The 25,118-nt window shown below is 39.2% G+C and overlaps 1 long non-coding RNA gene across 1 annotated transcript in view; it reads left to right on the top strand.

Moving 5' to 3' along the window:
• The first annotated feature begins 3,177 nt into the window (after window positions 1-3,177).
• Window positions 3,178-25,118, top strand: part of LOC126334663 (uncharacterized) — a 57,153-nt gene continuing 35,212 nt past the window's right edge. Inside the window, exons 1-2 of the long non-coding RNA XR_007564765.1 lie at window positions 3,178-3,209; window positions 3,576-3,629. This is a non-coding gene — a long non-coding RNA (uncharacterized LOC126334663). The remainder of the gene's footprint in view (window positions 3,210-3,575; window positions 3,630-25,118) is intronic.

A 25,118-nucleotide genomic window follows, 5' to 3' on the forward strand; every position in this document is an offset into this window, starting at 1 on the left:
AAAGCAATTTACCAACAATAGTATAAAACTGTAATGCCAACTAGCCTGTTGTTTCTTTTAAATTATTTATTGTATCGTATTATGAGGTTGACATTGTCTATTGCTGTGATGGCTTAATGACCATAAAGTTATTATTATTATTATTATTATTATTATTATTATTATTATTATTATTATTATTAAGTTAGTTGATCTGCACAATCTGTGAACAATCATCCACAATTAAACGTATTTTTGTGGTGTTATTTTAAAGTTATAAGAATTTGGATGCATTGTTTCCAATTTATAACCAAGAAATTACACACAAAAATCATCACAAATAACACTGAAAATTTTATGTTTACTTGACTATTAAGGCTTACAGCTCTTCTGAAATATAGTTTTTTTTTAAATTGTGAGTACCGCTCTTTCCTTGAAATTTCCATTGTCAAAATGTTGACTCATGCTATGAGTTACTGTCTCATTCACTAAGATATCTAATATTGATTCTTGGTGACTATTTGTCACTAAAAATGTTAGAGCATAGAGCTTAACGAGGAAATTCGTAAGGTGTGAAGAGACCTTCTCTGAAACAAACATGTTTTGCAGAACTCAAATAAGCGATTTTGGAAGATTTAAGCACGGTATACATGAAATAAGTGCAATGTATTTAGCTGAAGGAAACCTATGTTGGAATATAATTAGCAGATGACTGGGAAAAAAAGCTGTTTATAGATAATGGATGTGAAAGATCCAATGTCATTAAGTATAGGGTAGTGTGTGTTGGAATTCTACTGTTGGTGATGTTAAGAATATGTTGTGCTATTTTCTTATACCAATAAAGTACATTAAACTTAATGTTATACATACCAATCAGTGAGTTTAAACTGTTGGATAGTGTTTGATATAAAACTGCTTTTGCCATAACATGCACCTGTAGGTGACAATGTTGTGAAAATGTCTCTTCACTTCACGATTTACTTCGACTCATCATCCAAAGCAGAACACATATCAATTCTGGTAGGGGAAGGTGGGGCACAGTCTAACAGAAAAGTTATTTTCTTAAATTTTGAAAAATATATTTCTGGAGGCATTGTTCTTTTTAAGTGGTAGCATATGACAGTTGCAAAAGTTTTAAATACAAGGTTACCAGCATGATAAATTACACACAAATCTAAATGCCACACTAGGCCTCTTTTTAAACCGTAGCCCACCATCCCCTACTAATGGAGCTATTATGTGTCTAGATGAAAAAAGAAACCTTTTCACAAAATTCATGATGTTATCTCATTTCGAGAACTAGTAGTAAAATATTGCATCACTGGGGGAATTACTGCTCGAATCATACAATGGTCAACCATAACTGGCGAAGCAACAGCAAAGGTCCTTTTAAGCAATGAAACTTGTTTGTCAAATTCGCTGTTATATAGCAACGAATTTTTTAAACAAGTCTGTAAACCTACTGTACCAACAAAGTTTGTCAATTTAACCACACTTATGTGTACACTTTATTTGGACTGTTTGTTTAAAGAAGGAGAAGAAAGCAAGATGTTGGTCTGGGGAATGGTTCAGAATGAGAGAGAAATATACACAGCAAAACATGCTAAAGGAACCTGATGAGTACATCAACTTTTTGCGAATGACCGTGTAAATTTTAATATCTTCTCTAGAGTTACTTCACTCTCACATTAAAAAAAAGTCATAATAATACTAGAATTTATTCTCTTCTGTTTGTTCCTCCAATGACAGTTCATTAAAATATCATAATGACAGAACTTATAGCTTACATCGACCTCGGAAAAACCAGAGAACTTGATTTTTTTTTATTTCCTTCCATTCCCACTTGTAAGTTGGGCATAGAGTGCCGATTTTTTTTTTTTTTTTTTTTAAACCTCTTCCTGTGTTGTATAAGGCGTGGAAATATGTCATGACTACCGTTTTGTTAACTGCTAGTGATATTTTGTTTTTATTCTAGATCACTGTTTCCACAGTTGTAGAAACTCATGATACCGTAAGATAAACTGTAATAAAACTATTTCTCACTAAACATACGTGGCGAAACGTCAACACAAACAATGTTTCCCACGTCGTATTTTCTCTCAATCAAAATTTATGTCAAACACGCGTCAAATAGGTCTGTACATTGTCAAATATTTGGCAAACACAATAAAATTTGACAAATTGTTTGATGGTTTGTATGACCATTAATGGACCTTCTTCTCATCACTTACGAAAGTGCTAAAACGTACTTTCTTATACATCATTTGCCCATTGTTTATCACCGTGTCTATTGATAGGAACCGCCCGAGGTTGCCGAGCGGTTCTAGGCGCTTCAGCTCGGAACCACGTGACTACTACGGTCGCAGGTTCGAATCCTGCCTCGGGACTGGATGAGTGTGATGTCCTTAGGTTAGTTACGTTTAAGTCGTTCTAAGTTCTAGGGGACTGATGACCTCAGATGTTAAGTCCCATAGCCATTTGAACCAATCTATTGATAGGAGGAAATGCCAGTGTGTTAATGTTGCAATATTTGCTATCTGATGTCTGCTTCTTTTTATAAATTACATTTCATACTTTCTGCATCTACAGCTATACCTTGCAAATCTTTTGTAGTTGTTGAGATGCGTTTATAGCGAGTAGTTTATCCATTTTCTGTTGGTGTTTGCAGTAACAGAAACATGCTATAATGCGTGGGCTTTTGTGTTTTCCTAATTTATTTTCCCTCAGAAAATTTTGTGATAAAGTTTGGTAATTAATTAGAATTTCATTTAATGTATGTGTGTCCATGATGAGAAAATTGATTAACGATGAGCTCTTATTACACACCTGTTCATATTGTAAGTAGAGTAGCGCTTACCTAACAAGATTACATTTCATGTTTAGTAATACATCATTTGAAACACTTCCACACAGCAACCTGTGAATTTGCTGGTGGTCACGATAAGTCTGAAAAGACCGTCGTACAACACAAATCACTCTCCAGAGGAACTGTGGCAACAGTAGATAGACAACCGCAAGCGATCACGTAACGTGTAATTCTCTACAGTGTATCATTACTCTCGTCAAGGCTTCATTCGAGTTGTAGCAACCTATTTGTTGGTGACGGTAAAGATCTAAATCTGTGCAATGAATTGCATCTTTGCTAAGCGTATTTTGCGAACAAACATGAGATAAGACAGTAGTGAAAGAGAAGTGGAGTGAGAGAAGACGAAATAATGCTCAGATCTTTGGTAAGGACTATTTAAATAAATATTTACACCCAGAGCGTATAAAATACCAATGACAAAGGATAGGTTCAGATTGTATTCTATTTAAAACACCCTCCAGCTATCTGAAAATAAACATCGTATGTAAGTCAGTAGCAAACGTGTTTCGTCGACACGCTATGGCAATTTTGACATTTATTTACAACATAATCACTATCCTGTTCATTCTCATTCATCTTTTAGTAGGTGGAGCTGTAAGCACTTCACGTATTAAATCTTTCTTTAGTTAAAATTGTTTCGCAATTTGACGCGTTTACTGAGTTGTTTCGTAAATGCTCACATGCAACAAGGTTTCGTGTTAGTTTATTGAGATTTTACTCCTATTTTCAGATAACATTTGGTTTGGGCGTGTACACCGGTTTGTACATAAGTCAAAATTACGAGGTAAGTGCATTATGCGACCTGCACATATGGATTATATTCAGCTTTTTTAAAATAATTTTTATGTTGTCTTTGTGTATTAAAGTGAGACACGGTTGTTAAGTGAGAATAGTAAAAACGTTACATATAATTGGTACTGAGAGGCTAGTAATGCCTTACATAGCTTGATCAGCCACACTGACAAACAGTTGTGTGATATTTGATAGTGTCGTAATTGTACTACTGCAACAACATCGACATTATGTCCTAAAACCATTTAAGCAGATATACAGGAAAACCTATAACAGCACATTGCCAAAAGTCATTATGAATCAAACATGCATTAAATTTTGTTGTCACTAATATTTTTTGGTAGATTAACTAGTGTTTACATTAATTGGCTGTTGAAGCATATATATACAGAAGATTTTTGTAGAGTGAATATTTTATGTTCGGTAGAATTATTTGTGAATGTTCTGAATTACTGTATAGTGTTGGTACTGTTGTATTATGGTAGTGCGATATCTTCATTGTCGGGCTCCGTCATCATAAGCAGCTGATAGCCCACAGATCAAATTTGAGTCACCCTTTATAGATATATATATTAGGCCTGCTCCTTATCCTTCCTTATGGTTAACACTGCAGCATAATACTGATTGATATACTAGGTAAAGAAAAAGTAGAAAAAGTTTAATGGTCTTATGACATAGTATAGAGAGCTGATATATACTCCTTCAGTTGTTTACAATTTCTTTCTTGCTATTAATCTATCGTGGTAACATGATGTCTGGGTATTATTATCATTTTTGACTCGCAAGGAGATCCATGACACCACTGAGTCATATTTTCCACAGTTAGTCTGGGAATTACCTGCCTTTTATAATCTCTACCATTAATATTGTAGCTACTGAGTCAGCAATGTGCTGTTTGACTGCTTAAAAGGTAACTTTATGGTTGATGTGATGTTTCAAGTGTTTATATTGTTGCATTTCAAATTAACTTTAAATTAAATGGTGAGGAGCTCAAGCCAGTGTTAATTGTTTATGGACTTTTTGGTTATTGTAAAGGGAATATCTATGGAGTTGTTGAGTTTGTTGAGTCTTGGACCTCGCTTTTGCCAGCACTCTTACTGGCTGACATGTTGAGGATCCTGAAGCAAGGCATTGCATTCTCCACCAGCAGAAATATGTTTGCCAACTCAGCTGTTAATGATATTACAACAATCTGTAGGTCTCTTAAATGATCTTCAAGCCTTTTGCAGCAAAATTTATAGTTACCAACTTTCTGGACCTTGCAGATGACTTAATGTTCTCATTTCCCTATCACAATGTTTTGACAACTTCCCTAGGTGCCTTCATGAGGTGTTACAGATTTCATTGTTTGCTATTTGGACTGCAACCCAACTGTGAATTGGCAATCTGGGTACTGCCCAAGCTAGGGCGGCAAACTTAGAAATTTGTAAATCTTCACAAACATAATTCTGGCAGAACTACAAAGAAGAAATTAGTCCATATATGCATTTTTTTGGTACCTTGCCAAAGCTTTCAGTTTCATGGATTACAAAATGGTGTGGCATTAAATCAATGTCCCTTGCTTCAATGGAGGCATACCACAAAATAAGTAAAATCAGGGTCATATTAACAACTGATAGTACAGGAATAAAATGTAATTAAATATGGTGTCCCCCAAGGTTGGTACTTGGTGTAACCTCATTCTTATCCCACATAAATGGTTTACTTAATTTACTGAACGAATTACTTTTCTGTAGTGAGGCTACCTTTTTTAAAATTAATTTTTTGCTCCATAGGGCATAATAAATTAATGTCAGACAATAATTAGATAATGCATTTCCATTTGGCAGTATTCTCTTATATAAACATAGAGGAAAGAATTAAGATGTAGTAGGATTCTTCAAAAACTGCTGTTTTCTGATGTACAAATATCTTGAAAAAAGATGCAAATACATCCATACTGGATAAGGTGCACAACCCAGAGTAACTAAATCCACTTTCCCTTCTTCCCTTTCTGTCCCCTCTCTCCTCCCTGATGAAGGAACATTTATTGCGAAAGCTAGGAACGTAAATTTTCGGTTGTTTTTTGTGTATCTATCAGCTGTACTGAGCTGAGGTAAGTACTGGCCAGCCCCTCTATCTCTTTGTTAGTATTTGTTTCACATCTTTATATGAGATTTTCCATTAATTATTCAGTGTCCTTTGCTTCACTCATGTAGACTGTATAGTCTGCAGAGATTTTTTTAAATTATTATTTAAAGGAATATTTATGTTGTTCACAAATTGCGACACCTTCGCACTAATTAAAGCCATAGAAGCATGGTCTGTTCTGATTGTACTTCTAACCAAAAAGTTATTCTGGTAGCAGGAGTTGGAGGCTTTTGTTAACCCTGTTTCAAGAGTTCTTGTGGTAATATATCCATATAAACTTTCACTGTCCTATCTTGTATTTCCAACCAAGAAGTGAAATAACAGTTTTTTGTATATTTAGCTTTAGAACAGTTTTAATATAACGAAATATTTTCTAAAAAAAAATAATGCTCTATTTCACTCCCGTAGGGGTAAAATTTCATAAAATTCCATCGTAAACAAGGTCTACAATAGAAAATCAACACCTTCTGCAAATTTCAAGTTTCATTCCTTAGTACTTTGGGCTGGTCAATGATGAGTCAGTCAGTCAGGAATTGCCTTTTATAAAAATATATAGACTGATCTTATAATCTGCAGTAGCACACATTTTTATACTGTATTTTCCAGGTTTTTAAGGAATGTGCATCTTGAATGGATGCTGTCTCAAAGTATACAGATGCTCATCAACAATAATATAATGCCTAGGGATATAAGACAAAATGTGTACATTAATGAACATTTCAAACAAAGCCTGTATAGTTTCAACTTTTGATCCAGAAACTGTTTTTCTTTCTTCCATTGTAAGTTCATCATCGAACCAGAGGCGAATCAGAATATCACAAATCATAAAAAGCTCATTGTGGCTCAAAAAATAGGTCATATTCATCTGTCTGAAATTCACTCAGACTTCCCATGTGCCTTATATAAACCAGTTATTATTAGTAGACAAAAGATGAAAGAATGCCTGTAGTTCTGTAGAGTGAAGTTCAATCCAGCATTGAAGACATGGTTGTAGGATTTTACTGTCTTCGGTACATTATTGCTATGCATTTCTATTACACTCAGCCTGCGATTGATGATTAAAAAGTCTGAGACAATCTATCCATGTCTGTAATTGTGGTCTAAGGTGACATGGAATATTTGCACAAGTCAGGTGGTACCATATCATGTGTTAGTTATCAACTTCAAGATACAAGAGTGAGTGCACTATTTTCCTAAATACCGGTATCATCTTTTTCACATCCACTTCATCTCCAACTTGTATATCTTCCTGTATCACATCCACATCAGCATCGCTCTCATCCCTATTTCCAAAAATTGGTTCTTTATCACTATCACTCTTAAGCATGCCTGCTGAAACTTGATTGTTCTGTAACCCCTTTCAAAGCATATATCATCATCCATTATGAATAAAATGCACCATTACACCTTACTCCAATAAAATCTACTTCCTGACTGGTAATTTTCTCCAGCAGTGCATGCATATATATCATATGCAAATTGGTTACAATCTACATAGGAATGTCAGTTGAGAAATTGCACTGTTACCAAGCTTTTGTTTTTGTAATAAAATGTGACATTGAACAACTGATATTGTGTACTTGTAAAATCCAGGATGGAATGTCACAGTATTATTTTTAAAGGAAAGTTGCTGCTACAATGTAGCAGAGATGCTGAGTAACGTATAGGCACAACAAAAAGAATGTCACATATAAAGCTTTCGGCCAGTAATGCCTATGTCAGAAATAGAACACACACACACACACACACACACACACACACACACACACACACACACACACACACACACACACAAGAGCAAACGCAATTCACACACGAGACTGCAGTCTCGGGCAACTGTAGTCACACTGTGAGCACCAGCACCATTGCATGAGAGGGGGAGGGTTAATAGTAGGTTAGGGGTGGCGGACAGTGCAGTGTTGCTGAGGAGCATGCAGGAACAAGGTGGAGAGAGGGTAGGGCAGTTAGGTTGGACTTGAGGGCAGGGGAGAGGTGGTGAGGGGGAGGGTAGCAGAAAAAGACTGGGTGTGATGGTGGAACGACAGATGTGTAGTGCTTGAATGGGAACAGGGAAGAGGCTGGATGGGTGAGGACAATGACTAATGAATGTTGAGGCCAAGAGGGTTACGGGAACGTAGTATGTATTGCCAGAAAAGTTCCCAGTTGTGCATTTCAGAAAAGCGGGTGTTGGTGGGAAGGATCCGTATGGCACAGAGTGTGAAGCAGTCATTGAAATGAAGGACGTCATGTTTAGCAGCCTGCTTTGCAACGAGGTGGTCCACTTGTTTCTTGATGGCCATTCATGCAGACAGCTTGTTGGTTGTCATGTCCACAAAGAATGAAGCACAGAGGTTGCAGCTTAGGTTGTATATCACATGGCTGGTTTCACAGGTAGCCCTGCCTTTGATGAGAAAGGTGATGTTTGTGATCGGACTGGAGTAGGTGGTGGTGGGAGGATGTGACAGGTCTTGCATCTAGGTCTACTACAGGGATATGAGTCATGAGGTACGGGATTGGGAGCAGAGGTTGTGTAGGGATGGATGAGTATATTGTGTTGGTTCAGTGGACAGTGGAATACTGCTGTGGGAAGAGTGGGAACGATTGTGGACAGGACATTCCTCATTTAAGGGATGATGAGAAATAGTCAAAACCCTTTTGGAGAATGTAATTCAGTTGCTCCAGTCCTGGATGATACTGAGTTACGAGGGGAATGCTCCTCTGTGGGTGGACAGTGGGAGTCAGGTAAGTGGTGGGAGACTGGAAAGATAATGCACATGATATTTGTTTTTGTACAAAATTGGGATGATAATTACAGTCTGTGAAGACTTCAGTGAGACCCTTGGTATATTTCACGAGGGACTGCTCATCACTGCAGATGCGACAACCACAGCTGGCTAGGCTGTATGGAAGGAACTTCTTGGTATGGAATGGGTGGCAGCTGTCGAAGTGGAGCTAATGTTGGTGGTTAGTAGGTTTGATATGGACCGAGGTACTGATGTATCCATCTTTGAGGTGGAGGTCAACATCTAGGAGGTGGCTTGTTGGGTTGAGTAGGACCAGGTGAAGCAAATGGGGGAGAAGTTGTTGAGGTTCTGGAGGAATGTGGATAGGATGTCCTCAGCCTCCATCCAGATCGCAAAGATGTCATCATTGAATCTGAACCACGTGAAGGGTTTAGGATTCTGGGTGTTTAGGAAGGATTCCTGTAGGTGGGTGGTCCATGAATATGCCCATAGCCGTGCCTCGGATTTGTTGTTTTCAAAGGAGAAGTAACTGTGGTTGTGGATATAGTTGGTCATGTTGACTGAGAAAGGTACTGTTCAACAGTGGTAAGACCATGGGCATTAGGGAGGCAGCATCAGTAGTGGTGATTAGGACATCGTGTGGTAAAGGGTCAGAAACTGTGGAGAGTCGGTGGAGGAAATGGTTGGTATCTTTTATGTAGGAAGGTAGGTTCCAGGCGATAGGTTGAAGGTGTTGGTCTATGAGAGAGTCTCTCAGTGGGGGCACAGTAACAGGCCACAATGGGGTGTCCTGGGTGGTTGGGTTTATGGACTTTAGAATCCATGTAGAAGGTAGGAGTGCGGGGAGTGGTAGGGATAAGCAGAGAGATGGACTCCAGGGAGAGGTTCTGGGATGGGTCTAAGGATTTAAGGAGTGACTGGAGATAGTGCTGGATTTCTGGAATGGTGTCAGTGTGGCAAGGATTGAAGGTGCATTTATCTGACAGTTGGCAGTGTCCTTCTGCCAGGAAATCCTTGCAGTTCCAAGTGGAGCCTTTGTCCGCAAGTGGGATTATAAGGTCGGAATCAGTTTTTAGATGGTGAACTGCAGTTCTTTTTGTGGCTGTAAAATTAGTTTGCATGTTGAGGGATTTCTGGAATCATGGTGAGGCAAGGTTCGAGGTTAAGAAATTCTGGAAGTTAACAGGGTGATTGGAGGGCAGTGGTGGTGGATCATGGTTGGATGGAGGAGTGAACGAGTTAGGCAGGATTCAACATTGGTCTTTGGTTTAATCTGATTGGTAGGGTTGGTCGTAAAAAAGTGTTTCCACTGTAGGGACTGGGAGAAGGAGAGAAGGTCTTCAACAATTCCTTCATGATTGAATTTGGGAGTGGGGCAAAAGGTGAGGCCTTTGGGGACTAAGGTTTCTGGAGGAAAGGTTCATGACTGTGTTATGGGTCTGTTTAGGTTTTGGATTCTATTTGGTGGTGGTAGGGAGTTTTGGAAGGTGGGGTAAGTGTAGTAGGTCTGCAAGCCAGGGTTTGTCAGCTGTGGCGGTGGGGGGCGGGGGGGGGGGGGAGTAGGAAGTGAGCAGGACGGAGATCTTTCTGAGATGGCGCTGTGCATGTTGCTACCTATCCCATCAAAGGAAGGGCTACCTGTGAATCCAGTCATGTGATATACAACCTAAGCTGCAACCTCTGTGATGCATTATTAGCGGACATGACAACCAACTAGCTGTCTGTCCGCATGAATGGCCACCAAGAAACTGTGACCAAGAAACAAGTGGACCACCCTGTTGCAGAGCAAGTTGCCAAACATGGCATCCTCCGTTTCAATGACTGCTTCACACGCTGTGCCATATGGAGCCTTCCAACCAACATCAGCTTTTCTGAACTGTGCAGGTGGGAATTTTTCCTGCAATAGATCCTACATTCCCGTAACCCTTCTGGCCTCAACCTTGCCCTCACCCATCCTGCCCTTTTCTTGTTCACATTCCAGCACTACAAAGCCTTCATTCCACCATCACATCCAGTCCTTTTACTTCTCTCCTTTTCTGCTACACCCCCCCCCCCCTCCACCCCCTCGTTCCTCAGCATCTCTCCTCTGCCCTCCGTCTAACCTGCAGAACTTCACTGTTAGTTTCCCCTACCCTACTATCGCTCCCCTACTTGCCCCCTGCCTTCTGTTTACCCCCACCCCCACCCAGTCACCACTCTCATCATGTACTGGTGGTGCTGCACGCGGTATAGCTACAGTTGCCTGAGACTGCAGTCGTGTGTGTGTGTGTGTGTGTGTGTGTGTGTGTGTGTGTGTGTGTGTGTGTGTGTGTGTGTGTGTTTGTGTGTGTGTGTGTGTGCGCGCGTTGTCTGTTTTTGACGAAAGTCTTACTGGCCGAAAGCTTTATTAGAGGCAGTCTTTCTGTTGTGCCTATATGCAACTCAGCATTTCCTCTATATGGTGAGTGGCAACTTTCCTTTTCGTAATATTGTTATTGTATACCTGGGGTATTTTCTGACCCCAATGCAAAAATTTCAAATTACTGCACTAAGAATAATGAAACAGTAATAAATATTTTGCCCAGTACTAATAAAATGCCCATTAAAAGCACATGTGGAAAATATATGACATACACCATGATAAAACTGTTTCTTGTAGTTAAGAAAACCTTGGAATCTGAAAACATCCTAGACAGAAGCAAATTTAATAAGAGAAAACTATTTTCTTGCTGTGCTCTGTCCGATGGCATTATACTCGTACATGGCACAAATGTTTTTGGCTGCTTCTGCTGCTGTCACCCATCTATTGAACTCAAACAGAAGAATATATTGTAAATGCTCCAATTTCTCCAGTTGTCACACAATTTTCTAGCATTCAGAGCTCCAATCACTGTCTGTAAATGACAGTAGCAACAATGAACTAGGAATGAATATGGAAATTGATAAATAAACCCATAGAAACAGGAACACCAACATGAACAACAAAAATGCTATGAACTTATACGCCAATCTAATGCTTTCAACAGCTACTGGCCCAGGACTGCAGATGACATAGTGTATGTAAATACATAAAAGACTGCCCTTGACATCTCACACTTGCTATGCAACAGACCACTGAAGTGTTTTCATGTATGCTGAATACTTTTTGTGCTTCACTTTAAAGTAAAAACTCTCATTGTGATTACAGTTAACCCAACTGTCCACTACTAGACACACACAACCTACCTACAGATGCTTCCCAGTACGATTGCACATAGTAACTACTGCTTCAGCATGGTATTTAATGCTTTACTATTTAAAGTCTACTCATTTGCAAAAGTTTATAGAAACTCTACAACCTAGGAATCCATACAGCTGGTTAAGTATCTGTTGAGAAATTACTTATTATGTGCAGTTAGCCAGATGCCTTTGGGTCTGATGGTTTAGCCCAGAAAGTTTCACCCCTTCAGCCATACAGTGTGTGTGTGTGTGTGTGTGTGTGTGTGTGTGGGGGGGGGGGGGGGTAATTTTTATCTGTTTTCTGTCTTTCTCTTAGTTGCTCTAAACTCATGGAGGTATGCACTGTCTATGCGTCTAATTGATGGCAGTTTGTTTTGTTGCCATACGCATTTCGCTTATTTTATTTGGGAAGCATCATCAGTGGCCTGACATACATGTTTCCTTTTATACAAACAATAAACATATTATGTGGTTGATATAATATGCTGCTGTAGTACATTTTGTTGTGTTTTTCTCTTGCCTTTTTAGGTGAGAAGCAACATTTTTAGCACAAGCTCCGTATTGTGAAAGTATCGTTTGGTGTTACTTAAAATTTCTAGTGCTGTTAGCACTTGTGTGGTCCTGGAGGGAGAGAGAACAATACACACACATTTGACATCTTCAGAAAGCCAACAGCTACAGACATAATTATAAATGCTTGATCCAGCCACCTACAAAATAAAAAATTTGTAGCCCTACAACACATATTACACAGACTAAATAATACCCCTTTCAGCAAAGCAAACTATCCAAAAACAGTAGCCGACCGAGACAGATGCAGCAACAGGGAAGTAACCGTTTTTGTGACATTTATGAGTTCCTAACCAGGAGCAAATTTTATTATATCATCTGTGTGCTTTACTGGTTTATTTTCTTGAGTTTCTGCATGTAAATATAATATCTAATAGCCACAGTTTTCCACAGTTTTCGCATTTTTGTTTGCGTCAGAAAGTAAACAGATTTTGTGACACATTATAAGTTCCAAATCGGGGGCAAATTATTTAGTTTCACCTGAATGCTTTCTATAGTTAGGTTTTTGAATATCTGCATATCACTAGACACAGTTCATGCATTTTCATCAGGATCTACAGTAGATTTCTGTAGTGTGAGTCAATAGTCTGTTTATCTGCATAGTTTAGTTTTCCACAGTCTTTAGTATGGACAGGGACTGCGATTGTTGTGTGTGGATGTGAGCCGAGTTGGTGACACTTCACTCTCAGATTCAGCCCTGTGATGGCTTCGGTTACACAGCTTGAGGCTGCAGTGGATGGCCACCACTGTTGTGGGCCTGCCGTGGGGATCCAACAGATGTCCAGCACGTCAGAGTCCTCCGATCAGTCCTCACTGGTGGCCAACCCAGTTACTGCTCGCACTGAGTCTGACCCCTCACCTATGGTCGAGTGGGAGGTCGCCCCAGGGTGAAGCGGGCAGCGAACAACTTACCAGGCGGCCACACATAAGGCCTCCCCAGTTTGTCTGATAAACAGGTTCCAGGTGATGTCTGTGGCTGACATTGTCGCTGAGCCAGATGCTGTCGCCTGTCCTGTTTCAGAGGAAACCACTCAGCCTGCAGGATCCGGGAAATCACAGAGTGTGGGATTATTGGTAGTCGGGAGCACCAAACCTTAGGCGTGTTATGGGGCTCCTTAGGGACTTGGCTGACAAGAAGGGTAAAAAAACCAATGTGCACTGCGTGTGCATACCGGTTGGAGTCATTTCAAATATGGAAGGGGTCCTCCCAGATGCCAGGAAGAGCACAGGGTGCAGCCAGCTGCAGGTGCTTGCTCACGTCTGTACCAATGATGTGTGTCACTTTGGACCAGAAGAGAGTCTCTCTGGTTTTGAGTGGCTAACAGAAGTGGTAAAGGCTGCCAGCGTCCTTGCAAGATGAAAGCAGAGCTGACCATTTGCAGCATAGTCGACAGGACTGATTGCGGACCTCTGGTACAGAGCCGAGTGGAGTGTCTGAATCAAAGGCCCAGATGGTCCTGTGACCATGTAGGTTGCAGATTCCTCTACTTGCGCCAAAGGATGGTTGGGTTTCGGATTCTGCTGAATAGGTCAGGTGTCCACTATATGCATGAGGCGGCTACACAGGTAGCAGGGGCTGTGTGGCATGGACAGGGCGGTTTTTTAGGTTAGAGGGTCTCGGGAAAACACAAGAAGGGCTTCAGTCACAAAACACAGGAAGAACATAGATATAGGAACCACTGGTATAACAGTTGTAAATTGTCGTAGCTGTGTTGGGAAAGTACCAGAGCTCCAAGCACTAATAGAAAGCACTGATGCTCAAATCTTTATAGGCACTGAAAGCTGTATTAAGCCAGATATAAGCTCAGCTGAAATTTTTGTGAAGAACCTTTTGGTGTTCTGAAAGGATAGGCTAAACACGGTTTATGGTGGTGTGTTTGTTGCTGTCAGAAGTAGTTTAACTTATTATGAAATTGAAATATACTTCCTGTGAGTTAGTACGGGCAGAGGTCATTGTTGGCAACTGGAATAAAATAATAATTGAATCCTTTTACTGACCTCCCAATTCAGATGATATAGTTGCTGAAAGGTTCAAAGAAAACTTGAGTTTGATTTCAAACACGTACCTGACACATACAACAATAGTTGGTGGTGACTTTAATTTACCCTCGATATAATGGCGAAAATACATGTCGAATTCTGGAGGTACACGTAAAATATCATCCGAAATTGTGCTAAATGCTTTCTCTGAAAATTATTTCAAGCAGTTAGTTCATGAATCCACGTGAATAGTACATGGTTGTGAAAACACACTAGACCTCTTAGCAACAAATAATTCTGAGTTTATAGGTAGCATCAAAACCAATTCAGGGATTAGTGAACACAAGTTTGTCGTAGCGAGATTGAATACTGTAATCCCCAAAGCCTCGAAAAATAAGCGAAAAATATACCTATTCAAAAAAGCAGAGAAAAATTCTCTTGACGCCTACCTGAAAGGCAATCTCCACTCCTACCAAATTAATAATATAAGTGTAGACCAGATGTGGCTTGAATTCAAAGAAATAGTATCAACAGCAATTGAGAGATTTATACCAAATAAATTAACAAATGACAGAGCTGATCCTCCTCTGTACACAAAACGAGTTAGAAAACTGTTGCAGAAGCAATGAAACAAACATGCCAAATTTAAACAGAAGCACAAAATTTAGCGCAGACTTCAATGTGAGATGCCTATAACAGCTTCCACAATGAAACTTTGTCTCGAAACCTGGCAGAAACCCAAAGAGATCCTGGTCGTATGTGAAGTATGTTAGTGGCAAGAAACAATCAATGCTTTCTGTGCACGCTAGCAATGGAGATACTATTGAAGACAGTGCTGTCAAAGCAGAGTTACTAAACATAGGCTTCTGAAATGCCTTCACAAAAGAAGACGAAGTAAATATTCCAGAATTTGAATCGAGAACAGCTGCCAACATGAGTAACGTAGAAGTAAATGTCCTCGGAGTAGTGAAGCAACTTAAATCACTTAATAAAAGCAAGTCTTCTGGTCCATCCTGTATACCAGTTAGGTTCCTGTCATAGTATGCTGATGCATTAGCTCCATACTTAACAATCATATGCAACCATTCTCTCGACGAAAGATCTGTACTTAAAGACTGGAAAGTTGCAAAGGTCACACCAATATTCAAGAAAGGTAATAGGAGTAATCCACTAAACTACAGGGCGCATATCGTTAATGTCGATATGCAGCAGGATTTTAGAACATATATTGTGTTCGAACATTATGAATTACCTCAAAGAAAATGGTCTATTGACACACAGTCAACATGGGTTTAGAAAAACATCATTCCTGTGAAACACAACTAGCTCTTTATTCACTTGAAATTTTGAGTGTTATTGACAAGGGATTTCAGATTTGTTCCGTATTACAGGATTTCCGGAAGGCTTTTTACACTACACCACACAAGTGGCTCATAGTGAAATTGCATGCTTATGGAATATCATCTCAGTTATGTGACTGGATTTGTGATTTCCTGTCAGAGAGGTCACAGTTCGTAGTAATTGATGAAAAGTCATCGAGCAAAACGGAAGTGATTTCTGGCATTCCCCAAGGTAGTGTTACAGGCCCTTTGCTGTTCTTTATCTATGTAAACGATTTGGGAGACTAATAAAGTCATCAGAAGATCAAAACAAATGGCAAAACGATTTAGAAAAAATATCTGAGTGGTGCGTAAAATGGCAGTAGGCCTTAAATAAAGAAAAGTGTGAGGTCATTCACATGAGTGCTAAAAGGAACTCATTAAACTTCAGTTACATGATAAATCAGTCTAATCTAAAAGCCATAAATTCAACTAAATACCTAGGTATTACAATTACGAACAACTTAAATTGGAAGGAACACAAAGAAAATGTTGTGTGGAAGGCTAACCAAAGACAGCGTTTTATTGGCAGGTCACTTAGAAAATGTAACAGACCTACTAAGGTAACTGCATACACTACGCTTGTCCATCCTCTTTTAGAATACTGGTACGCGGTGTGGGATCCTTACCAGATAGGACTGACGGAGTACATCGAAAATGCTCAAAGAAAGGCATTTTGTGTTATCATGAAATATAGGCATAGTGTCACAGAAATGATACAGGATTTGGGCTGGACATCATTATAAGAAAGGCATTTTTTGTTGCAACGGAGTCTTCTCATGAAATCCCAATCACCAACTTTCTCCTCCGAATGCAAAAATATTTTGTTGACACCGACCTACACAGGGAGGAACGATCACCATGATAAAATAAGTGAAATCAGAGCTCATATGCAAAGATATAGGTGTTCATTCTTTCCGTGTGCTGTAAGAGATTGGAGTGATAGAGAATTGTGAAGGTGGTTCGATGAACCCTCTGCCAGGCACTTAAATGTGATTTGCAACGAGGATGGGATCAATGTGGTGTGCTTACTGTAAGACCTTCAGTACACACACCATCAGATTATTTGACTTGTTGCTTTAATGAAGTAGGCGAGTGTCTGCAATATGTCTCGTGGCATGTTTATCTTCTGCCGTTAGGTCAGAGGATAGAAATGCCACTTGCACGCTAAGGGTAGCAGATTATCGGTGACCGACTTTAAACACAACTTGATTAATTATCGCACACATTTATTAAAATAATAACAAGCATAAAAATTACTTCACTTGGTTCTGGATGCTATTTACAATTGACAATCTGAAGTTCCTTTGGTATTGGTACGTTAATCTTATTCTCACATATGTGTCTCATACTTGACAAAAGTGTCTATACATTTATCTTCATGGCTATGTACAGGAATATGGTAATCTTATTAGGCGCAGACTGAAACTTGACTATAGACTGGTACAGACAAATGTAGAACTGGTACGGACTGGTGCAGACAAATGCAGACTGACTAATCCCAGGTCTGTGCACTCATAATACCTTGCGCGTTCATGTATCACTGTGCAAGTGTGATCCACAAGGAGAAAAGGTTCTCCATTAGCAGCAATCTCAATGGCACATATTAATATGCGGATCGGCAGAAGCAGAATTTGGTCTGTCACTATGGCAGCGCCATCTCGTAGTGCGGAGACGGACGAGCGCTGTGCCTGCGCTGTTGTCCTTAGCGGGGCGCACTCTAGTGGGAAAGGTGTGTACGCGCTGACTACGCGGAACTATGTACACAACACATACATTACATGGTTAACTTTCTTGACACTGGGGTGCTCTACTCAACAAATATTAAGTTGGAACAAATCATTATTTGTATCCTGCCACTGCCAACAACAACTCGGCATGGTGGTCAATAGGAGTAACTGTTTCGATAGAAGCCAGAACAGCATGCAACTTCTGAGAAACATTCATTTGTTTTGGGTCAGTACCAACTTTATCTGTCTGTACTGTGTGCTGCAATAAGTAGCACCCTTACTTTATCATATCTACATTGTTTTGGTGTTAACTTCACCCTGTTATAATGATCCCATACAGAGGATACCCATTTCCCAGTATTTGTAACTTGCTGTTATATGGTGGGTATGGTTTGCCATCTGAGGTTGACAACAATTTCAATCAACACAGCTACTCTCGACAACTGCTGTGTGAAGAGTTTGTTTTTGTGACTTTGCTTTTGTGTGTGTGTGTGTGTGTGTGTGTGTGTGTGTGTGTGTGTGTGTGTGTGTGTGTGCTAAGTGATTGAAGTCTGTGGTTAGTTGATTCTTTCACGTTGTTGTTTTCTGTCACAGTTTAAGATGGAAAACTCCGGTACTGCCAAAAGGGACAGAGAAACCCTTTCTATGGAAGAAAAGGTAAAAATCCTGGAAAGAGTTGAAGCTCACCATGGAAAATGTGTTGCATTAACGCAGAGTTTAGGAATACCGCTATCTATGTTGAACACTACTGTGAAAAACAGAGACTATATTTTGGAAAGTGTAAGCAACAGTGGGCAAAATTAAAAAAAAGAAATATGCCAGATATTCAAAATTCACAGAACTGGAAGAAATTGCAAAGAGTTGGTTTCATGCAGCACATGTGTCGAATATTCCAATAAATGGTGTGATGGTGCGCGAAAAGGCACTGAAAGGCACCAATGTGCTTGGGATCAAGGACTTTACAGCATCTAATGGGTGGACAGATAGATACAAGAAGCAGCACAATGTAGTGCTTAAAACTGTATGTGGTAAAGAAAACAGAGTGGCAGGTTGCAAGAACTTTTGAAACAAATATTGACAAAACGGGTCTCTATGTCAGCGTATTTCCAAATAAAATGCTTGCCTTTAAAGGCTAAAACTACCATACAGGTAAACACAGTAAAGTTCACCTGTCAGCAATATTGGGCACGATCAGGGATGGTTCTGAAAAAATTAAACCGCTTGTGACTGGCAAATGTAAAATACATGGTGTTTTAAACACATAAAAACACTGCCAATGAATTTCAGTGCCAACAAAAAAGTGTGGATTATGTTGGAATTATTCGAGAAGCAATTATGTTGCCTGATGCAAGAATGGGTACTAACAACAGAAAAGTTCTGTTAGTGGATTGTTGCCATGCGCATCCCAGAAATATACGTCTGTGTAATGTGCAATTAGAGTTTCTGCTACCAAACTGCACAAGCAAATTACAGCCTTGGGATTTGGGTATTATCCATGCCTTCAAAAAGTGTTATAGGAAGGTAATTATGCAGAAGACATTAACTTTGATGGAAATTGGGAAAGACCCAGCTTTCTTTAAAGTGTCAGTTTTAGATGCTTTGCATTATATTGCAAAGGCATGGACAGAAGTTATGGCGGCCACCATCTCCAGTTGCCTCTGAAGAGTGAGATTCATTGAAGCCGACCATGGAAATGGATCTGACGCACTAGACGTGAGTGTTAGTGATAACTGTGAAAAACTGCTTATTTCATCATGGGAAAAGCTGCAGCATCCAGTTCACTATTTCTTGTAGATTGACGTGATGTCACTGTGGAAAGTGTTTCTGTGGATGACGTGATCGACTTTCACACACAAGAAAATACAGAAAGTGACAGTGACAGTGATGAGGGCAATGAGGTTCCCTCATTTGCAGTTGTTAATGCTGCAGTGGAAACAATTAAAAAATATATTTGAGCTGCAGATGTTGACAAGGTTTGCCGTTGTGTTTACAAACTCGAAAACCACATTGAAAAAATTAATCATAAAAAATTAAAACAACACACAATTTTGGATTTTTTTTGCTAAAAAGTAGTAACTACTGTACCCATTTGTTCACTTCTTATTTGTAGACCAACCAAATTAAAGTCAGTGTAATAAATATAAATGGCATATTAATGTTTTGAAAATGTGTGCTTAAAATTCTTCAGTGTAGTATGATTTCCTTCCCTGTAATTTTGGCTGCGGATACAGTCTGATCTCTTCGTAACCCCAATGTCTATGTTGATTTGAAAGTGTCAATTTGGCTGCAATCTGACGAAGCCAGTGAGTGTGAAATAAAGGCTGCAGTGACTGGTCGATCTGTAGTTTAGTGCCATATTTAACATACTTTACAATATTTCACGCACCTATAGATATAAAATCAAAAACGGAAAGATAAATGGCTGGTACTGTATACATCTGCTGACATCCCTTTTGCAGGAAAGTTACACTAAAAATTATGCAGTTTAGGGAGGTTTCTAATGCAGTATACACTTGACATGCACTTTTCATAGGCATCTAGTGTAAATACTAAAACTGCCAATTGCATCACTTCAGCTTTGCTAACATGCAAATCAACATGGCGGTTGGGTGATTTTCATTATTTTTAATGTGATTTGTTGTGCTAAAGTGTCGGTGAATGTCATATTACCTGCCAAACATAGCACTAAATTCAGATAAGCTTTATTAAATAATAAACATTCCCTGATGAGTATTTTGTTCCCTATTATCTACATATATCATACAAAACTACGAAAATGGAAAGCGGGGCACCATAAATAACCGGTAAAACTTAAAAAAGTCATTTCCACATTTTACATTTTCTCGCAGTTTATGCCATTTTTTTCAAGTCCCTTGAAAAGTGTAAAAGTGGGTTTTTACTGGGCTTGCGTTACACCTTCACCGAGTTAGTATTGAAATGTTTTGTGAGGAGGCAAACTGCTATTTTTCACAAGAAAGAGAACAGTGCATGCTATTGGTCAAGTGATTCCCTTCTAGGTGTCACTGCCATGTCTGAGCTCATGACAAAGACTAGACTCAAATTATTTGTAGAAAATTTGCATTTCAATGACAATACAAAAACTATACCTAGCGGCACTGCTAAATATGATTACCTTCAAAGTATCCATAATTCAGAAACTCAATGCTTGTTTGAAACAAGCTCATGTTCCATCAAGCATATTGCTGTTGATGAGAGCACTATACCTTTCAAAGACCAATCCTCATTAAGCATTATATGCCAGTGAAGGTGCAGCTGTAAATTATGGGGCTTAGCCAACAGCTGTAAATTATGGGGCTTAGCCAACACTAAAACAGATTTTGTTTCTAATTTCCAAATTTATACAGGGAAAATGTGCAGAACAAGAAGATTCCAGATTTTCTCTAAAAGGGTGGTTTCTAATGGCACTATGTGAGACTTGCATGGATTATCGTTATCTTGCCTTTGACAATTTTTTTACCTCATTCAGACTAATGGTATCCTTATATGAATTGGTCTTTGTGCTGTTGGCACAGTCAGGCAAAATAGGAAGGGGCTAGTTTATGTTATAAAGAGGAAAGGCCAGTTACAATGGGAGAGTTTGTCTTCTGTACAAAAGGGTATGTATCTGCAATAAAATGGTAAGACAAAAAGCCAGTTACAGTTTTGCCAACTGCTTACCACCTGAAAATAAGATTTCTCGCCAAAAAAAAAAAAAATAGAGATGGTACCATCTGATCTACAACCTGCCCTGCATATGTCATGGAGTACACAGCTGCAGTGGGAGCTGTAGATCAAATTTGACCAGCAGAGAGAAAGACATACTTATTGGCAGCGGATCACTCAAATGGTGCATTGTGTTTTTTCTTTTGTTTTGGACATTGAAATAGTAAACAGTTTCATCATGTGAAACTGTAACAGGGTGTATACGACCCGGGACAACCGGGAGATCCGGGAAAAACCCGAAAATTTTCCCATCCGGGAGAAAACCGGGGAAAACCCAGGAATTGTTTGGAATTCCGGAAAATTTTAATTGTTTTAGTTTTCAGTTAATTTTTTGTGATTTTTACTAGTAAGAACCAATACTCTTACAAAGGATATCATTGTATCCCGCTATTGCAGAATAATACTGCAGCAATAAAACATGAACGAGAACAAAAAAAAGAATTGCAACTTGAGTTGCAAACGAAATGCGCTGTATACAACAACAAAACAGTGCTTATACAAGCGTCTGCCAACAGCAAAGTGTGCCAAAGGCTTTAGGAAGACTATGCAATGTGTTGTAAAAACAAATTGCCTCCGATGAGCGTGGCGTGGCAACTGTTCAAATTAGATTAGTTTGAGCAGTTGTGGTGGGGGGGAAGGGGGGGAGTTTTTGCGCATGCGCAGTTGAGTCGCGTGGACCCCCACTAAATATTGCCCTGGTTCGGAAATTAGTAAATCTGGGCCTGATGCACAGAGCAGTCTCAGTTGTGGTGGGGAGGTGGGTCGTCTCCACGTGACCTGTTTTTACGTTCAGTGATTTTTGTTGTTTCGTCTTCGTTTAATACTCTCATGTTAAATGATAACAAAACGTATTTTTGTGGCCTGGAGCTATCAAATGCATTAAAATACGTACGCGTAATTACGGAAGGCAAAAATATGTTTTTAGTTTTAGATTTTATTTCCACCTTTCTGTGAGCCAATCATTAATCGCCTAACAGAACAATGAAGTTATTTTTGCCGGTTTGCTAAAGAGATTTGGCTTTTATTAATCATTTCTGTTGAGGCAGTCCATTTATTTGAAACGAAATGTTTAATTTCACACTATTGGCTAGTTTCAACTGTTCGCTGCATTTCAAGTGGACGTAAGGCATTATGCCACAATAAAGAATCAAACATTAGATAATACAGTACTAGTACTCCAAGAAAATTTACATAAGAATGTGCATTTTAAGCCGAATAATGTGTTTTAGTATGGTTCACGAAATTCTGACGCTCTTGAAGTATCCTCTGATGTCTTGTTTCTTTTATGACATAATGTAAAATCTTTTAATGTTTTACACGTACGAACATATAGGCCCGTTCACACACAACGATCTGTCTGCGCACATAACATCTGCGCAGACAGATCGTAGCGTGTGGACAGAAGATTTGCACCAACCAGAGGTGTGTGCAAACCTGGAAGTTGGAATTTTGAGCGAAACCTCTCAAATCTGTGGGTTCAAACCACATCTGCGCAGACAAGTTGGAGCGTGTGGACAGGAGATCGCCGCAAATCTGGCGCGAAACAGCTGTTTGCTCAGTCTAGTGTTTGTATTTGTGCGCACAGGGCATTAAAATGGCTGATAATCGTCAGTGTTCTCGAGAGTTTGTAAGTGAATTCATTGAAATGTATAGAAACCACCCATGTTTCTGGAAGATTAACACTAAAGGATATAGTGACCGAGACAAAAAGACAGCAGCATACAATGCTCTAATTGAGAAGTTGCGGGCAGTTGACGCCTCTGCAAACAGAGAAACGGCAATAAAAAAAAATTTCGTTGCGAACTGGCGAAATTATTTGCGGATGGATGTCGAAACTTATAATTATCTCTTAAAGCTTGTAACCCCTCATATTATGAGAAAAAATACTTGTATGAGAAGGGCAATTTCTCCTCATGAACGGCTGGTGGTAACATTAAGATTCCTAGCAACAGGGAGGAGCTACAAGGATTTGGAATTTTCAACTGCAATATCGAAATAAGCGTTAAGTGAAATAATACCCAACACATGTGAAGCTATTTACGCTGCCCTGAAGGATGAGTTCATGAAGGCAACTCAAGTAAATTAAGTCTGTCAGCGAACTGTTTACCGAGAAAAGTTATCTTTTGCATGTACAGAAATCAGAAAATGTAATCAACTTCCTTTTCCCCTTGTTCTTGTAAGGCAGCTTTCAACTGGGAGAAATGTAAAAAGAAGGGGGAGGCAAGCATTCATTGCAAAAAAAACAGTAGTTTGTGGAGTTATTGATGATGTGTGCTTGTGTGCAGCTGCAAGTTCAGAAATCTAGAAGATCTGGTGTAGGAGTAGATCAAGTATACCAGCCAACGTTATGTTATTTTGATATGCTTGGCTTTCTTAGTGATCAAGAAACGCCAAGACCAAGCAGGAGTACAATTGAAGATGAAATTGGAGTGTCAATGTGGAAATGGAACACGAGGTAATGTAAAAGAAAACAGGTTCGTCCTGCAACTCTCGGAGTAAATTTACGTGAGAAAACTGCTTTCGCTTTAGCAGCCACTGCCTACACCATTTTGTTTCTGCAGTTGGTCTAAATGTGTTCTGCAACACAAGTTGCGAACACAGACCACAACATAACTTTCTCCATTTCTATATTTCAAAATAACTGAATTAAATTTTTGAAATTTATGGAGAGGGTAGTCACTTGCCACTGATATTTCTTTTCTATACCGACAGATGGCGGGCGAGTAGTAGATTGGAGTTTGTGTCGTGTGAATACACCACATTGCAGCGATCTTTTGCATGTACAGAAATCAGAAAATGTAATCAACTTCCTTTTCCCCTTGTTCTTGTAAGGCAGCTTTCAACTGGGAGAAATGTAAAAAGAAGGGGGAGGCAAGCATTCATTGCAAAAAAAATAGTAGTTTGTGGAGTTACTGATGATGTGTGCTTGTGTGCAGCTGCATAATATTTTCCACCGGGGTACAGGGAGGTGAGGTGATACAGGCAATGCAGTACATGGAAGCAAGAGATTAAGACCAATTTCATATGTAGATACTGTCAAGTACCACTATTTTGTTTTGAAAACTTTCATAAAAATGTCAAGCTGTAAATAAATAAATTTGTTTGACATAATAATAGTGCTTACTTTTTTCCTTTTACAGTGAGAGAGATAGAGGGGGAGGGGGGTTCTCAATTTATTCCTCCTCGAGTCCAGTGGGACATACACATCCTACTTAAAATAGTAATTATAAATCTATAAACAACAATCAAACTTTAGAAATATGGCCTGATTCGGTGTCCATTCCAAAATAAGGAAGCCAATTTTTACAGTAATATGCAAAATTGTAACTAATGCAATCATGAAAGGGTTAAACAGTATCTTGTCTTTATGAGGTGGTTTGCATGAGAGTTCTTTGGAGTGCTTAAAGATGTCTTGGCTGTCAGTGAATATGGAGATGTCTTCAGCTTTTAGGAGTCCCGTTGAGGACTGAATGGGCCCATATAGCTCTTTTATTCTAGTACAAAAGTATTGTAGTATCATATGAGTCATGTAGGTGTCTTATTTTTTTGTTCATATCCCTTACTTTGGTGTGACATTTATTTTTTAGCTCTTGAAAATGTATCTTCTTCACTCTAGAGATTCGATCTTACATATGTATGAGGTGTGATAAAAAAGAAATGAACTTTACATTTTTTTAAAGAATATTTATTTATTCTTCAACAGCTTCATCCCCTTCAAAGTAATCCTCCTCAGATGTAATATACTTGTGCCAGCACTTTTCATTATGGTGTTCAGCTCCTTTGGCGAATATATTTCTCTCTCATCAATGGTGGCACAACAGCATCTTCTCGTGGTTCTTTTCAGCCTCAGGAATAGAAAAAAGTCGTAGGAGGCTACGTCCGACAAATATGGTAGCTGATGCAATATAACAGTTTTGTTTTTGCCGAAAAATCACAAACAAGCATTGTAATGTGATCATTATTGTGATGCAATTTCTACGAGTGGTTTTACCACAAGTCTGGTCATTTTATTCGGGTTGCATCACTG

The sequence above is a fragment of the Schistocerca gregaria genome, chromosome 2, assembly GCF_023897955.1.
Source record: "Schistocerca gregaria isolate iqSchGreg1 chromosome 2, iqSchGreg1.2, whole genome shotgun sequence".
NCBI classification, from domain to species: Eukaryota; Metazoa; Arthropoda; class Insecta; order Orthoptera; family Acrididae; genus Schistocerca; species Schistocerca gregaria.